Raw genomic sequence first — 15,601 nt, 5'->3', positions numbered from 1 at the left:
ATTACAGGAACAAAGGCAATATTAGCCAAAACTGTGGAAAATATAGACTAAAGCAATCTTTAGACTATCATTTCTTATTCTTTAAGATCTCTACTGCCTCTACTGCCTCAGTTGCCATGGTAGCGGGTACATTATTTTCTCCTTAATTTGACTTTTTCCAAGAATTTCATTTGAAAGACAAAGCCAATCACTATCCTGTCTTATTTTGTTTAAGAGCAAGAACAATAATTCAATAGCTGCTACTTATTGAATGATATTATTTATAGGGATGCCAGAGTTGTCCTTTACAAAACCTTCTAAAAGGAGGTATTTATTCCTGACTTATATATAAGGAAATGGAGTCTTAGGGAAATATAACTGTCTAAGATCACATCTTAGGCAAATGGGAAAGTCACATCATTTGAAACCAGTTCTATCTGATTACAAAGGCACACCATAAATCAAAATTACATCTTGGTACTTCTTTATCTGATACTGATTTTAATTCAGTATACAATATGAAAATGGAATTAATAAATTCCTAACTGATTTCACACATGAAATAATTCTTTGGTGATTGGCTATCTAATGATCTATTTTAATTTTTTGGAAGTATTCAGGTTCTTTTGATGAATCAGAAGTGGTTTGTGAAAGACAAAAAAGGAATCCAGAACAACTACAAGGTTTTTGGCCTGAGCAGTGAAAGGAGGAAATTGCTACCAATGAGATGAAGGCTGTGAAAGAAGCAGGTTTGAGTAAAATCCAATTGTTCAATTTGGTCCATGTTGAGTTTGAGATTCTATTAGTCATCTAAATAGAGATGTCACATTGGCAGTTGAATATACAAATCAGTAGACCACATTAGCATACAGACTGAAAACCAAAAAACTGGAATGAAGTCATCAGGAAGTGAATGTAAATAGACAAGAGAAGTGGTCCAAACCCAAGCCCTAGTATACTCCAAAAATAAAGAGTCCTGGGAGACCAGCGAAGGAGAATGAGTAGGAACAAATCAGCGGAGTGAGGTGGGGCGGGGGGGGGGGGGGGACTAAGACCGGGATGTGTCCTGGAAGTCCAGGGGTGAGCACTGAAGCAGGTAGGCAAGAGTGATCATCTGTATCAAATGGTGCTGAAAGATCAATTAAAACAAGGACTGAGCACTGGCCACTGGATTCAGCAGATGGTTGGGAGAAAAGCCTATTTTTTTTTTCTGACTACAGATTTATTCAACACAAAACAACCTCCTCCAACTTTAGCGAGGTGACTGACCACATCTATGACCAAATCTACCTCTAAACTGGAATTCAGTTACTGAGACAGTCCCGGACTCAGCTTTCTTGTCAGCACCAGGGGACACAGCGCTTGGTCTATAGGTGTCTATCAGCTTCCTTTGTGTGAGTCTTGCAGATCACTCTCCAGAACTCTGGGCTGTGGCCTGCCAATCTCAGGACTTCTGCAGCACAGAGTGGTAGACACAATCTCAGGGGGCAGGTAAAGGTAATCGCAGAGATACTGGATACCCTCGTTGGTGAGCTAACAATAGAAATGTTTCCAGGCAAACTGTTCCTTTACACAGCCTCATGATTCAAGAGACTGCAGGACTTTCATGACGTGAAGACTGGGCACATTCTTGTCTGCCAGCTCAAGGTGTTTAGGCATGTGGACATCCTTCTTAGCCACCATCACTCCCTCCTTGAAAGGGAGTTCATAAATGGCAGTATGGTTCTTCCTGGGCATCAACATCTCGGTACCTGCTATGTCCTGGTCCAGAGTTGGAAAGGAAGGGGCATGCACAACATGCAAAAAGCCTCATCGATGTAAATTTAAAATGAAATGGGAGGAGGGGCCCCTGGGTGGCGCAGTCGGTTAAGCGTCCGACTTCGGCCAGGTCACGATCTCGCGGTCCGTGAGTTCGAGCCCCGTGTCAGGCTCTGGGCTGATGGCTCGGAGCCTGGAGCCTGTTTCCGATTCTGTGTCTCCCTCTCTCTCTGCCCCTCCCCCGTTCATGCTCTGTCTCTCTCTGTCCCAAAAATAAATAAAACGTTGAAAAAAAATTAAAAAAAAAATGAAATGGGAGGAGAGGAATGGAAACCATGTGTTTATACAATACTTTTAAAGCACACTGCTGTACAAGGAACCAAAGAAATGAGACAGTAGCTGACAAGGAAAGGAGGGAAAGAAATAAGAACAAGCTGTGCTGAGGGAGATGGTCTAGCAGAAGGTGAAAGATTGTGATGTAGGCTCATCATAGGTGAAGAAGGTGAATTTCTGGAGAAATGTCCTTCAGTAGGTGAAAGGAGGTAGAACATATGAGAGAAGACACTGGCTTTAGAGAGAAGACAACACCATCTTTCATAACAGGTGGGAAGGCAGAGCATGTGGTTTCCCTTGCTGGTAACTATAGTGGTGGGGGTTTGTGTAACTGCTCAGGAACATAGGAAGCTGAGATATCAGCTGAGAGTCAGCTTAGGGGAGGGAGTAGTGAATGTTTGAAGAAGTGAGGAAATGGTATGAAACTGTCATGTAAAACTGTCATGTAAAAGAGAGAGAATAATAAAATATACCTATATTAAAGAACAAGCTTAGACATGCAAGCAAATCAGTTGATTTTAACTTCTTCAGTTAAAAGCTTTGGCTGTGAATGGGCGGGTTGCTAGAAGCTAGAGTTTTTATAGCATGGCAGAAAGCAGTTTAGAATGCATGCTCTTTGGAGGAGGCAGTTCTACAGCCTGAGAACAGAAGGGAGGAAAGGGATGAGTCACACATGCCCAGTTCATTCTATCAAACTCATCTATTAAGGAAGCCATTTCTTCCTGGGGGCATACAAGTTACTCTAATGGGGCCAGAAGAAGTACTCTAATGGGAGTCCAGCCACCTGGAGTGGAGGGGAATGTATTCCCCAGAATGTGACTCCCCTTTCTTCCATTCTCGTGTTCTCTTATTTTCACTACACTTTTTCTTGGACATCATGAAAATAAATACCATTTGACCAAGTTCTGTCCCAATCTATCTGCTAATTCCCATTTTCACTCTCTCTATACCCAACCAAGAATCCATGGTCCATCATATCTTTCATTCTCTTGCCAAAACCCTCACTCTATTTTCTTAATACACTTCTGTTTGACCCATTCAGTAAACAGTTGTATTAATCCACTCGTCCAGCTTCTCTGCTACAACCTGAGTTGATGTGTGTCATTGGAACACCTCAGATAATCAAAACAGTGACAAATTCATAATCCTCAACCTCAGCAGTGCTCTCTGTACTGCCTGGCCCTTCATCCCTTACATTCCTTTCACAGCAGGTCAATAATAAACATTTCTCCAGTCTGCTAAGGCCTCTCTTTGCTGCTTGCTCACTCATTTGTGGCAGATTAATAGTTGATTGTTTTATACTAAAATTCCTTTCCTTACAATCTCACATCTATTTGCCCCTATCCTTATCTCTTCTTTTCTCATCTCAAAGTCTGAGACTGATACTTCCACTTGAATCTTGTCACAAGGAGAAAGGGAAGCTTCCAGGCAGTTTTAACTCTGGGGATCTTCTTAGGCATCATTAGCAATGGTTTGCACTTTTTCTGAAAGACAGTCTCTTTTGTGGGTTTTCCTTAATTGTCTCTGCAAAGCATCCACATATTCAATGGCTTCTCCAAACTTAGGTTGCTATAGACTATCTCCTAACATCACTTAAAATCCTAGATGGTTAGAGATATAGAACACACTAGTGATCATCTAGTGGAGTAGAATGTTCTGCACATTAGCATCCGCTATGGTGCTTTAAAAAATACCAATGGTTAGGCCTCAACACTAGTGATTTTTCATGTAATTAGTTTAAGGATGCCAAAATGGTGTTTTTCTAAATCCCCCCAGATTTTTTTTTTCAATGTGCAAACAGGATTAAGGGATAGCCGATGTAGTGGAATTCTTTTTTTATAGTCAAACCGAACATAAGCAAGATAAAAATGTCCTGGTTTCTTGGTGATACCATGAATCATTCTGAGCTAACTAGGACAGAGCTTCCCAGCCGGTGTGTTGCAAACAGATTACAGGTGTACTGAAACACCAGTCTCTCAGCTTCAGAGTGATTTGTCAAATCCTGGGACTTCCAGAGCTCCTGAGGTACTCAATACTAGGCATGAGCACCCTCCTCTGTCTACATTAGTATAATGGAAAACTTTATGATTTCCTCTTTATGCTACAATGTGAGCAAGATTGAGAAACACTGATCTGGTGTGTGCTTATCCTCAAGAGCCACTGGCTAATATTTCTTCTTTGAGAAGTCTATCTTTTCACCTTTTCTCCATTCAATTCCATTTTTTGGGCGCCTCGGTGTCTCAGTCGGGTAAGCGTATGACTTTGGCTCAGGACATGATCTCACAGTTGGTGGGTTTGAGCCCTGCTTTGGGCTCTGTGCTGACAGCTCAGAGCCTGGAGCCTGCTTCGGATTCTGTCTCTCTCTCTTTCTCTCTCTGCCCCTCCCCTGCTCATACTCTGTCTCTCCATCTCTCTCAAAAATAAATAAAACATTAAAAAAAAACTTTTGTAATTCCATTTTTAATGTTTCCTCTCTCTTCTAAGCCCAGGTCATGTGACCAATTTTGTGTTATCAGTAATTTCTTCTGTCCAATAACTAAGTAAGGAATGAAAAGTTAAAACACCATGTAGAGGATGACCTCAGCAAAACTTCATTTTAAATGAATGTGAGTATTAGTGAATTATATAAGTTATTATTATGTCCTGGATCACAACCTCCTGGTTGGAAAAGTAGACATCTAAATGACTATGGTCAAGTCACAATTTTTCAGCTTGTTGATTAGAAGGCCATGCAGATACAGAATCAAGAGTTTATTATATCATGATAAATTATGGGCATACATTAATTTATTCAATTTATCTGCCTTGTACTTGACATTCACCACACATAAATAAATGAAAGGGACATAAATATTAACATTTCATAACAAAGACAGAAATTCTTATTATAAATGCATTGCTTTAATATCAAAAGGGCCGTAATCAGTAACATGATTACGATGCCTTGGACAGCATTACACACTCTAGCATCCCCAGTCATACAAAATAAATATTAATGTGATTGAACTTATTAGATGCAAGGAATTGGATAATTCTTTGAACTTTGATTGTATTATTATTAAATCACCAACTCAGTACAAGGGATCTAGCACCAAACAGATCCAAGTTCAAATCTCCATGCTTCTTTCTTGATGAATAAAGCTTTGACTTAGCTTCCCTGTGCATCAGGTTTCTTTGAAGTGGGGATTAAAATAGGTTTCTACTCATTGTAAAAACAGAGATAATGTATTTTAAAAAACTTACTGTCATTGTTACCCTCTCAGCACTCAGAATCCAAACCGATTTTCCAAATTTCTTTATTCAACCCAACAACAATTGTGTTTCATTTATCCCTTGCCCAATTGTTTTTGGTTGCCTGGAATTTTCTTTTTACTCATTTCAAGATCTAGTTTCAGTGCCCCCTCATCTATGAAGTCTTATCAGTCCAGAAGCTTTTTACTGTCACACAATTAGTCCACCCTTCAATTGTGGCCCTTACTAAAGTCTGCAAAAGGTGAGTTATTAGCATGTTGGTGTGCTTGTACACTCAACTGGGGGCTGTTGGAGAATGTGGATTGTTCTCCACACAGCAGCCTGTAAGATCTGTTAAATATGTGAATCAGGCCATTGCATTCTCTTACTCTCAACCTTCCAGAAGCTTCCTGTCATATTTTGAAGAAAATACAAAGCCCCTAAATACAATTCTGTCCTCAGTTCATGCCACCACACCCCTATATACTGTCGACTGCCAAATGATCTCCTTGCAGTTCCCAAAATATAATGTCAATTGATACAATGAAGATCTACTGAGTACCAGCTATGAGGTGGATTCTATTCTAGGCATTTAGCATATATTGGTAAACACAATAGACAGACACCCTTCTTTGTAGAGCTCTCACTGAAGTGGGAAGAAGTGCAGAAACCACCAATACAATAAGTAAATTAAATTGTATGTCAGAGGGGATAAGTGTAATGGAAAGAAGTAGAAGAGTGAAGAGAAACAGGCACTAGAACAAGGGAAGAGGGATTAGTGAGCTGTGATTTCAAATTCCATATTGATGTTGCCTCCTTGGTATTTGCAACTGCGGCTCCTTTTGCCTGGCTCTCTCCCCAGCCCACCCAATAGTCAGGTGTTCCGTCCATCAGTTACTTAAGGGTATGCCTAAATGTCAGCACTTCTGTAAGTTCTTATCTGAAGACGGTCTAAAAAGTATGTCCCCACTCTTTCCCTGCAACACTTTATTCCCTTAGTCAGCTTTATTTTCTCCATTGCACTATATGTGAAAAATGACATTTATTCATTTTATAAAGGAATGTATTTTTTGTTTTATTAACTGTTGCATTCATTCCCATAATGTTTGGCATAAGGTTAATAAACATTCATTGAATAAATGAACGTAGGTAATAATTAGCTTCAACTAATCGTTATTAAATATAAGAGGTAGGGCCAAGAAGACTAAAATTTAGTCAATAATCTATTATTTCTCAATAACTGGGAAGAGTTTTCATATTTTAAAGTTCTGCTTCTGATGTCCATGTCACTTCTATTGAAAAAATTTCCTGACAAACTTCTTTAAATTGGACCACTGATTCATCAATTCAACAATTAAAAACTGAGTGCCTATAATGTTCTCAGCTTTGTACTAAGCACTGGGGATACAGCAATTCACTATATTGTGCACCTGAAACTAATATAACACTGTAAGTTATTTATACTAGAATTTAAAAATAAATAATAATAAAATTGTTTAAATGGAGATAATTATTTTTAAAGTAATCTTTAATAAAAATCCCTATACATATATTACAAAAATTAAAATCCAAAAATTGTGAATATAATCACACTGCTATTCTTTTTGAGTTAAATTACCATTCAGCAATGGTCACAGAAGCTTGATATTTTTGTGTGTGTCTCCTCCCTGGATTCAGAGTAAAGCTAACTGTTTCTCCCTGGTGAAGGACCAGGAGCACCTGAATTGGTAAATGTTCCTTCTATTCTTAGGAGCTTTGGTCCTGATGACAATGACACTGAGATTAAGGGTTAGTGAAACATAAAGTTTTATATGGTTCAAATTTGTCCTCTGGGTCCAAAATGATGCAGTAACAGATCTACTGAGTAGTTTTTATAATCTATAAGTTAAAATGTACCAACATTTATACTTTTATACCTAGACTATAACTAAAACCTAGAATGAAGTAAAGATACAAACAAATATCCAAACTTTCACGTGAGAAACAGCCAGAAAGACATAATCTGAGGCAGAGAATGACCAATAAACTATATGAACTATTATGTCTACTACTGATTTTAAATTATTTTCTGTTTGGTGATGTAATACCTTCGTTATCTTAAAATTATCCATAAAAAGCTGTATTTGTTACAATTTAGGGAAAGAAGGTAATGGAAATGCCTCCATGCATGAGTCAAGGAAGTTCAAGGAGAGGACAGATTCTGGTAGTATCTAAGAGTATCTAAGGTCATTGGAATTGAGCCTGCAGCATAAATCAGAAGCAACAAGTTTGATGCAAATGGCAGGCAAATTTAAAATCCCCCTTTACATCTACAGAAATGTTAAGGGCACTTTAGCATTTATCATACCCATGATAAGAAAGATATATTATTTAGATATTGAAATATCTTAACAAAATGTAAGGGCACCTTAACATCTATCATACCCATGATAAAGTATATTATTTACATATTTCAATACTAAAGAACTTAAAGAAATGTCATTTATTTATTTAAAAATATATATTTGTGTGCATGTGTGTGTATATATATACAAATACATGTGTGTGTGTATATATATATGCATATATACTTTATTTGTGTATATATGTATATACATATATATATGTGTGCTTTAGGAAATCAGTGTGTGTGTGTGTGTGTGTGTGTGTGTGTGTGTGTGTGTGTATACATACTTTCTATAAAGCTGTTTGAACTGTTGAGGATGCTACTGTGAACAAAACAGAAAAAACAGTCCTTTCCTCATGGAGCTTATCTTCCAGTGGAGTAAATAGGAGAACTGAAGTTTTTAAAAGGTAATTAGAAAAGGCCCCCAGGAAAAAGTAACATTTGAACAGAAACAGACTTGAGGTGAAGAATGAGCCATGGAGGTATCCAAAGGAAAAGGGTATTGGGTAAAGCAAAGAAGAAATACAAAGGTGCTAAGGTGGTAGCATGCTCAGGGTGTGAATAAAGAAAAGGGAGGGTGGTGTCCCAAGCTGGGTACATGAGCAAGGGAGCTTTAGATGATGAAATCACAATGAGAACAAGAAGCCATATTATGTTGGATGTTATAGGGCATTAACTGGGCATTGGCTTTTATTCTGAGTAAGATAGGAGGCAGGGTGGAAGGCTATGGAAGGCCTTGAGGGGAGGAGAGACATGATTAAATGGTTGACCAACGTTTTAAAAGAATCATTCTGGCTTCAGGGTTAGGAACAAAGTATAGACAATACCCAGTAGTGGGATTACTAGATCATAGGGTAATTCTATTTTTAAATTTTTTGAGGAAGTTCCACACTGTTTTACACAATTGCTGTACCAGATTGCCTTCTCACCTATAGTGCATAAGGGTTCCTTCTTCTCCGCAGCTTTACCAACACTTGTTGTTTCTTGTGGATGTTTTTCTAGCCATTCTGACAGGTGTGAGATGATAACTCACTGTGGTTTTGGTTTGCCTTTTTCTGATGGGAAGTGATGTAGAGAACTTTTTCATTATTTACAATAGCCAAGATAGTGAAGCAACCCAGTGTCCACTGATAGATGAATGGATAAAGAAAATGTGATATATATGTTTGTATGTGTATATATATATATGTATACACACACACACACACACACACACACACACAGAATGGAGTATTACTCAACCATAAAAAAGAATGAAATCTTGCCACCTGCAACAACATGAGTGGATATAAACAGTGTAGTACTAAATGAAATAAGTCAGTCAGAGAAAGATAAATACCATATGATTTCACTCATATGTGGAATTTAAGAAACAAACAAACAAAGGGAAAGAAAGAGACCACCACAACCACCACCACCACCACCAACAACAACAAATTCTTAAATATAAAGAACTGGTGGTTGCCAGAGGGTCGGTGGGTGTGTACATGGGTTAAATAGATCAAGAGGATTAGGTGGTAATAACTGAGTAATGTACACAAGTGTTGAATCACTATATTGTAAAACTGAAACTTAACTACATTGGAATTTTAAAAATACATAAAAATTTAAAAACAAAAAAGAATGAGGCTTGGGGAGGGGAGGTTAGAGCGGTACAAGGGAAATGAACTAGGGCGCTATTCAGGTGAAAGCTGATGGTGGCTCAGACAAAGGTGGAAGTGGTAAAGGCGACTGAGACCTAGATGGACTTTAAAAATATTTTGAAGGTAGATTTGGAAATAAGAGAAATAAGAAACCAGCATAACTCCAAGAATTCTACCTACATGAAGACTATAGTTGGATCAAGTTTGGAAGGAAGATCCACAACTCGATTTTCAACATGGACATCTATTAGACATTCACATGGAGATTTTAACTAGGTGGTTGGACACATGAGCTTGGATTTCAGTGGAGAGTCTTAGCAAGAACCATAAATTTGGAAGTCTTCAGTGCGTAGACTTAGGGGAGTAAAAACTGGAAAAAAAGAGAAGTCTAACTATTAAACCCTCCAGTGCCCCAATATTAAAAGAGTCCAGAAAAATGAAGAAAGGCCAGCAAAAGAAGCTAAAAGGAGGGGCGAGTAAGCAATACACTAGGATGCGGATGGTGTTTCACCAGTGGAGCATCCCACTCTTAGTCTCCTACCTGAAGCAAAAGGCTTCTACTTAGAGAAGGCAGCCTCTTTGGCCAAACCGATAACTTGGATAGCAAACCAGGTAGACTGAAAAAGGAAGTGGCATTTTCCTGGTCAACTAGATGATGTTCATGATGTTGATGTTCAGTCACATGATTATATTCCCATTCTGACTCTAATGGAGGGCCAGGAGGGGAATATAATAATGAACAACTTGTGCCTAAATTTGACACAGAGCTCAACGCCAGTACCTGAAATAATCTGGGAGTGCTAGATGTCAGCAGTAAGAGGCATAGTACAGATTCTTCGAGTAAAATGTTGATATAATCCAGTGATTGATAATTTTCTTTTTTTCTAAATAGAATATATTTTATTTATTTTATTAAGTGTTTACTTTTAATCCCAGTATAATTAACATAGTGTCATATTAGTTTCAGGTGTCAAATATAGTAATTCATTCTATACATTCAATTCTATACATTATTCAGTGCTCATCAAAATAAGTGTACTCTTTAATCTCCTGATCACCTATTTTACCCATCCCACCTTCCACCTCTGCTCTGGTAACCATAAACAGAATGTATTTTAAGTGAAATTATATGTGGGAGCCCAAGATGTAAGCCATATAAAAGTGGAATTTCTTTGTTTGAGTCAGAATCAGAGTCCTGCTTGTTCACAGTCCTGCTGAAGCTATCCTCATTGACGCATCCTGACATAGTCCTAGGGCCTTGGTAAACATGGCTTAAAAACACAAGCATAAATGTAAAAAAAAAAAAAAACAAAAAACAAAAAAACCTTAATCAGTTCAGAGGGGAAAATAATTGGCATTTGCAGCAGTCAGGAAAGGTTTGGGGGAAAAGGACTTCCATAAAATATGCCCAGGTTGTCAATGTATTGTTTTTCCTCCCTAGATTATGATGTGCAAAATCTCTAAAACTACTGATAGCATAAAGAGGATAACCAGGGCTGTCTATCAATCATTTTAAATAAATTGTAATTTAAAGAAAGGGAGAAAGTTAATAGTGTAGAAGAAAATTAAACTTGATGTAAATAAGAATACACACATTTAGTGAGGTTTATCCATTTCAGGAACACATTAAATCTAAAATAAGGGAATAAAAAGATGCATTTAAAGTTTAAAACAGGGGTACCTGGGTGGCTCATTTGGTTCAGCGTCTGACTCTTGATTTCAACTCAGTTCATGGTTCCTGAGACTGAGCACACCCCTCCCCTCCATGTCCACCCTCTCCCACCATAGGGCTCTAATCTGGGAGGGCAGAACCTGCTTGGGATTCTCTCTCCCCATGTCTTTGTCCCTCCCTCACCCCCAAAGTAAATAAACTTTAAAAAAAAGTTAAAAAAAAGAAAAGAGAAACAACATAGTGACTATGCTCTTCCACAGCCACCAAGACAGAAGTTGCAATAAAGAGGAGGCATGATAATGAACTCACAGTTGCAATATTAATCTATTTTAATCAAATGAGAGATAAGCCTTTCTGCCAGCACTAAGTGGAAGTGTGAATAGGAAAGCAATCTTGTGGGGTCCCTCAAGAGGAATACTCCAGCTTATTTAGAGATGTGAGATATTCAGGAGATATTCAAAACAGAGAAAACAGAGATGCTCAAAATGTACAGCATTAATTTAAAAGAGTAGATGAAAAGGAATAAGTGTCATGAGAAATATAAACTGGTATTTATAAATGCTCATTAAAATAATGAGTATCTTAGGCAATTTTAATGACCTAAAATGATATGCCATTAACTTCATCCATCTACTATACAGAATTGGAACATTAATTTTCTGTCTGAGGCCAACAATGTTTACAAATGTGAGCAGTTAAGTGATCTGCAAAGATGTCAGAGTAACTAACATTTGCAATGTAAGACTCCCACTACAATCTGTTTTCAGATTGCATATACAGTATATCCACAATTGCATCCTATGGGTATGTGGGTACAGTTTCTAAAACCAGGCATTCAAAAGAAGAACAAATGTCCTAATGATTCAGATATGCATCTGGACCTTTTCTTTATACGAATTTGATACCAAAAAACAAACTAACTCATTTTTCCTTCTACTAGAATTATGTAAATTATGTAACGGCAGGGAATTTTGTTTTGGTCATTGTTATAACCTCATTGCTTAGAAGAGTGCCTCACAAAGTCACAACTCAATGAATATTAGTTGATAGAATGAATGCCAGAAACATACACAAGATATAGTGACAACACCATTCCCTGGAAGTCAGTAAAAAGGTTCACTTTATTTTTTTTATTTTTTTTTATTTTTTTTTAACATTTATTCATTTTTGAAAGGCAGAGAGAGACAGGGCGAGAATGGGGGAAGGGCAGAGAGAGAGGAAGACACAGAAACAGAAGCAAGCTCTAGGCTCCAAGCTATCAGCACAGAGCCCGACACGGGGTTCGAACTCACGGACCGCAAGATCATGACCTGTACCGAAGTTGGCCACTTAACCAACTGAGCCACCCAGGCACCCCAAAAAGGTTCACTTTAAAGAAGCTACTTTGAATAGTAGAATTATAGACTTGCATAGATAGGAGGCCCTAAAATGTATATTCACTTTTTACTACCAAATTATAGACAATACACTCCATTTTTGGTGAATACAGAAACATAACAACATTTGGTAATTAAAACAAACTGCAGGAGACAGGAACTGATTTTTCTAATTGTCCCTATGCTGATAATCATCAGAAGTAATTAGGGAAAGAGAAAAGCCTTAAAACATGGTTAGGTGGCATTAGATTTTTTTACTCAGATAAGAAGTAGGCCAAAGCAGGTTAAATCAAAACAAAAGTATAGAAGCAAAACAAACAAACAAACAAACAAAAAACAAAAAACCAACCATAGGTGGTTAAAATTCAGTTTGCAGGTCGCCCAAAAGAGAAATAAATATTTAACTTTGAATTCTTAAAAAGCCTCTATATGTGTGTGAGTGTGTGTGTGTGTGCATTTGTGCGTGTGTGTATAAAATAGAACAAAGGAAAATCTTGCATCCTAAATAACTCCGTTTATCATAGTTGCAACCAATCCTTGTGTGAATTACTATGCTGTAATTATTCATTCAATATAATATATAAATGTTCATATAATAATTATCCATTCTTATATTCAAACAGTGGTATAATTTCTCCTTCTCAGATAGTCCCAGATCCTGCTGTCTATAGTTTTATTAGAAGGCTTACAACCTTATCTCTTACAGTAGAATTATTTGTATATTCATTTCCTTCAATTCACTGTCAGTTCTCTTAAAGACCATGGATAATGCTTATTAATCTTTAGTACTAAGTTACTGATGGTTAGATCATAAAATGTGACAGAAAAATCTGTATTTTTTCTTGCTTTATCTATAAATTGATTCTGTAAGTCTTATGAGATTAAAGACCGTACTCACAACTTTATCTTCTATGCTAAGAAGTTATTTACTGAATGGTTAATTAGAAAAATTCATAATTGGAATAATTATGGTTTTGAAGAACCACAGACATGACACAAGTATACACGGCACTTAACAGAACTTATACAAAGATATCAAAAAATTAAAATTTAAGTTAGATAAATCAGGACACCAGGAAATCTTTTGTGGAAATGGAAATTATGTGTTAGCTAAAGATATCATGTTTTTGAGTTTGGAGTCTATTTTGAACAGAGAAGTGTTAACCACATCATTTTCCACCTAAGATGTGATGAAAGTAAGACTGTGACATTGGGGTTAAAAAAGGCAAATTTTGGGGCGCCTGGGTGGCGCAGTCGGTTAAGTGTCCGACTTCAACCAGGTCACGATCTCGCGGTCCGTGAGTTCCAGCCCCGCGTCAGGCTCTGGGCTGATGGCTCAGAGCCTGGAGCCTGTTTCCGATTCTGTGTCTCCCTCTCTCTGCCCCTCCCCCGTTCATGCTCTGTCTCTCTCTGTCCCAAAAATAAATAAACGTTGAAAAAAAAAAAGGCAAATTTTACTTAGTACTCTTTTATCTCCTGTAAACAAGGCAGTTACATTTGGGCATTAGTCAAATAGTTGCATAAAAAGAAAACACACCACAAAAAACAATGTTTACTATGTTCGTGATCAGAACATTATGCCACCAAACCTTTATAGTGAGTCACTTGTCATATTTTATACTAATTGGTTTGCAATAATAGATCTTTGGCAAGGGAAAACATTCCTTGTGAAATGGTGACTAGGAAGGAACAGGTGCAGCAGAAGAGACAGGTGGTTTGGAAAATGGATCTTCATATGTATAAGCACTAAACATCAAAACACAGTCTTCCTAGGGTAGTTGATAATCATATGACAATCATAATCAAACTGGCAAATCTAGAGAAATATAGAGTAGATACATGCTCATTATATATTCTGTTTCTTAATTATTAATTTGTTAGGTTCAGAGCCAGGACAAATCGTATAATTTATACACTGCTTTAGCACTTGTCCCAGGTCGCAGGGTTATATATAATATCTAACTATGATAAGGGTGATGACAAAATACCTTAAGGAATTTCCTCTCCACATTTTACCCCAGACAGCAACCAGAATTAAGGCAATGAATGGCATAGTCTTTTACTAGTCCCAGGCTTTCTCAGAATTTTAATAATGGAAGTAACAACTTCTAAGTGACAGGTTATATAAATGAAAAAGACCCTTTCATATGCTAAATATGATATCAATGCAAAAGTGAAGGAGGTTAGGCCACAATGCAATTAACTATGCTATAAAAAAACATTTCAGAATAACTTAGTCTGTTAAAATGCTAATAATTGGGCAAATTTCATACAGAATGAATTTGAGGCAGTTTGTTAAAATATAGAGGTAATGATGCTATGAAGTAATGTTGTGATTATAATAAATTAATCAGTTTTATTCTCGGAAGTGGTACTAGAATTTACTAGAATTCGTCCATGTTCATCACCAAGTTTGTCTTGAGTCATAGGAGGACCTACTTAGCTAAAAAATATGGTTGTTTAAATAAAAATTTATGAAGTATGGGACATGTCACTACTCTCACTAAAATAAATAAAACTGCATATTTTATTTTTCTAAGGAAAAATACCACAGACATGACGCAACATATATATGATATATTGATATGATACACATATCACACAGACATGTGTGTGTATGTATAATATATATATTATATATACACAATATATGTCTGCATGAATACACACACACACACACACACACACATACACACACACATATAATCGTGCTCTACATAAAGAACAGGAGGCTGCTGGGATATCAGAATTGCTTCTGTTCAGCTTATGAGAATTTTTTATAATCTACAGACAAATTGGGCTCAGATTGGTGCCTAACTGCTAAATTTGTGCATTTACACACTTTAAACCAGGTCATGGTTGGGACCTAACCTTATCAGTCTCAGTAATTCTGAAAAGTCAAGGTTGTCTATACTACAGTCAATTTGCATGGACATGTCCTGAGCACTGGAAAAAAAAAAGCTGTGAATGGGGAATTAGAAGTCTGCATTTACATCCCAAAACATGAAATTCAGTGAGAAAAATCATGCTTGACTTCAGATACAGTGTTCAGATTCGTTATTAAAATTTGAATTCTCTATGGATAACACTCCAAGAAGGCAGGAAAACTCAATACGAAAGGAAAGATCTGGAAGCTGTGTGTCAAAACTCAGCACTGGTGTCATCAATACAGTGTGGGAAGGAAGGAAGGAAGGAAGGAAGGAAGGAAGGAAGGAAGGAAGGA

General features: G+C 37.2%; 1 protein-coding gene and 1 pseudogene across 15 annotated transcripts in view; both read right to left on the bottom strand.

Moving 5' to 3' along the window:
- Positions 1–15,601, bottom strand: part of PPFIA2 (PPFI scaffold protein A2) — a 478,162-nt gene that overhangs the window by 328,510 nt on the left and 134,051 nt on the right. The gene's annotated exons all lie outside the window — the stretch shown is intronic.
- LOC121040689 (40S ribosomal protein S10-like) overlaps positions 1,184–15,601 on the bottom strand; it is a 17,196-nt pseudogene continuing 2,778 nt past the window's right edge.

This window comes from Herpailurus yagouaroundi, unplaced genomic scaffold (genome assembly GCF_014898765.1).
Source record: "Herpailurus yagouaroundi ecotype Mexico unplaced genomic scaffold, PumYag 182, whole genome shotgun sequence".
Classification (NCBI taxonomy): Eukaryota; Metazoa; Chordata; class Mammalia; order Carnivora; family Felidae; genus Herpailurus; species Herpailurus yagouaroundi.
The sequence above is the reverse complement of the archived record's forward strand: the minus strand, read 5'-3'. Positions and strand labels throughout refer to the sequence as shown.